Genomic DNA, 2,994 nt, shown 5'->3' on the forward strand with positions numbered 1-2,994 from the left:
TGCTGTAGATTGTAGCTCAGAGATTGAATTATTTACAGACCCGATCGGTTTGCTTCTGCCACCCGGAGAGTGTTTGATTCTATTTGTTAAAGTGAAGTCAGTAACATTGGTATTGAAATATTAAATTTATAACTATAATAATTTTATGCTTGATAGAGAGAGATGTTAAATGAAATTATTGTTAAAAATTGGTGATGTTTGAAAAATTTTCATGATTTCATTAGGATTTACTATTAAATTCTAATTACTTAATTAAATAATAATAGATAGAAATTGTTAAGGAATATGGATATAATGGAGTATAGATGTAAATGATATTGATAATTGTTTATTATTTTTATTTCTTAAAATATACATATAATATAATTATAAAATATTTTTAAAAGGAAATCATGTGAAAAAATATTGGAAATTTATATATAATTATTTTAAATTAAGGTAAGTTTAATATTTTTAATAATATATATATTGTTTAATTTAAATTACTCAACTTCAAATTTCAAGAATTTAATTTCTTCTCCATTATAATTAAAGCTTCTTTCCCTTTAATCAGAGATTAGCCATCAGATCGTAAAGTTCTTGGACCACAATATCCCTTCAGAAGACGTCGTTAACCTCCTGTTTCGGTTTATCGTCGCGGAAGGCATAGAAGGAATCAGCTTTGATCCTGGGCAGGTTCCACGCGATTCCTGTCGGAGCCTTGGGCGATGAAGCACACCGTGGCTGCACCGTCAGAAAATTTCATGGGACTAGCACGATAGCAGAGATTGCGTAATAGAGATCACTTGGCAGAGGATCTGATCAAAGTTGAATCTCATTGGCTTTCGTTTCCGTGGTACCGACGAGGGAACTGCCTTGTCTCTGCTATGGAAATCCTAGATGGAAGAGATAAGAGACACAGAATAAAGATACAAGTTTTTGAGGAATAATGATATTGACCGCGAGTAGATTGTATTAAGATTTCTGAACTCTCTTAAGCGTGATAATTGGATAATTTTGATAATAATGGTAAATATCTTTTTATTTTATTTCTATTTTATATTATTTTTACTTTATTATATATTTTTAAATTTGTATAAATACTAAGACATTTTACAATTATGAGAAAGTTTTATTAATTTAATTATTTACTTAAATTAAAAATACCAGATTATTATAAATTAAAAGGCGTGGACAAACTCTAATGATAAAGTTTAATGATAACTTGTAGCTTTTTACAATATGTCCTAATATTTTAATATCAGTGAGAAGATAATTTGTTTCATTTAAATTTCATTTAAATTGTAGAATTTAAAATATCTTATTTTCATTCTAATTGATTTGAGAATTATAATAAAATTTATTAAAGCAATATTCAGAGTGGGAATTATTTTTATTAATGGCAAGTAAGGATGAATGGTTTAAAGGCAAATAGTAATAAATTAATTACTATATACATAATAATATTGATAGCCAAGTATATTTAGCGATTCATCATAATTTATGCCATTATATAATCTGGTTTACTTATGAATATTTATTAGTAAAATTATATTTATCCTTTCTATAAATCTTTAGCATTTATACATAGAAAAGTGTAAAATAGAATAGAGTACATAATGAAATATAAATATAAGATTAATTTTACGATTTATCTTTGAATATCTAGATTATATGGATCGAATCTAACGTGTGAAAGCTGAAGAAATAAATTCTCAAAATTGTTAACGAAAGGAGTTACGTGGGAAAGAAGCAGAAGTGTTCAGATTTCCAGAAGAGGACTAGATTTTATAAAAGACGTTACATAGATCAAGGATATTTTTCATCAACCACCAGTTGCCCGTTTGTGTTCTCTCGTTCCTCGATTATACATTTTGCTACATGACTTAAAACCTGGTCAGAGGTTGTTCCAGTTACGCTTTAATAATGGTAATATTTCCTGAGCATCGTGTGCCGTGTCATGTATTATGAGAAGCCAAGATTTCGCGTCAAAACATATATCTTAAAAATTAATTAAAATGGCGGATACGATCACGGATTGAATCATTTAAGAATATTATTGGAGAAGAGGAAAATGAACAATAAAAAAGGAAAATTTCGAGATCTATTTGGGAAGAAACGTGAAATTTCATGCGCAATTTCATACGCGAAAGAAAACAGAGTAAACAGAAAATCGTATTACCAAGTAAAATGATTTTGAAACGGAATAACGTTCTCCATTGAGATGCGGAAATACCGTACAAATAACCGAGATGTTTGCATAGGATGGGGACACCGGGCGAAACTCATCTTTTCAGATGTTTCCCAGTACACCGATAGTCGTGGTCGAGAGGAATGAATTAAAAAAGAAACCATAGAGACAGGCTGAGAGAGTGAAAGAGACGAGGAAAGGAAAGAAAAAGAACCTGTGGGAAGAAGACAACAAACGTCTATTCATATCTTCGAGCAATGAATTGAGTTTGAGTTGCGCAACATAAAGATTGCAATAAAATAACGAAGATTTTAATTGTTTCCTTAATTTAAAGTGTCACTGGCAATATAATTACCGTGCTAAATTTAATTTCATAATATAAATATTATCTATATATATATATATTATAAGCAATTTTTCTTTTACATTAAAAAACTTAAATTAAGATATATAATTATAGAAAACTCAATAATCAAAGAACTCTATATTTTACCACCATGGATTAATTATCACAATTACTCAATCGTATTTTTCAAAGAGGCTAACGAAAAAAACTAAAAGTCATTATTTAAATAATATATCGAAGAAAATTTTAATTAATTGTGAAGAGAATTTTCGTAATAATTCATAAATAAAAAGTACACGAATAAAAAAGCATTAACAAGTGGTAATCCAATAACGCAGCAAATTTTAAAACTTCTTCAACCTGACTTCTTACGTCACAGAGAACGCATCTAGAAGTATATTTGCAAAGGGACAGAGGAAGATGCATCCTACGCGGAGGTGGCTGAAGATAAGGAGAGAAGGGACACAGGCTGGGGTTC

At 29.3% G+C, this 2,994-nt stretch overlaps 1 long non-coding RNA gene across 1 annotated transcript; it reads left to right on the plus strand.

Annotated features, from left to right (window-relative positions):
• Positions 1 to 387: 387 nt before the first annotated feature.
• On the plus strand, positions 388 to 2,568 carry LOC116186046. Its single transcript, XR_004150969.1, has 3 exons — positions 388 to 438; positions 554 to 1,008; positions 1,649 to 2,568. It is a non-coding gene; the product is annotated as an uncharacterized LOC116186046 (long non-coding RNA).
• Positions 2,569 to 2,994: the final 426 nt, after the last annotated feature.

Source organism: Apis dorsata, unplaced genomic scaffold (genome assembly GCF_000469605.1).
Source record: "Apis dorsata unplaced genomic scaffold, Apis dorsata 1.3 scaffold_34, whole genome shotgun sequence".
NCBI lineage: Eukaryota > Metazoa > Arthropoda > Insecta > Hymenoptera > Apidae > Apis > Apis dorsata.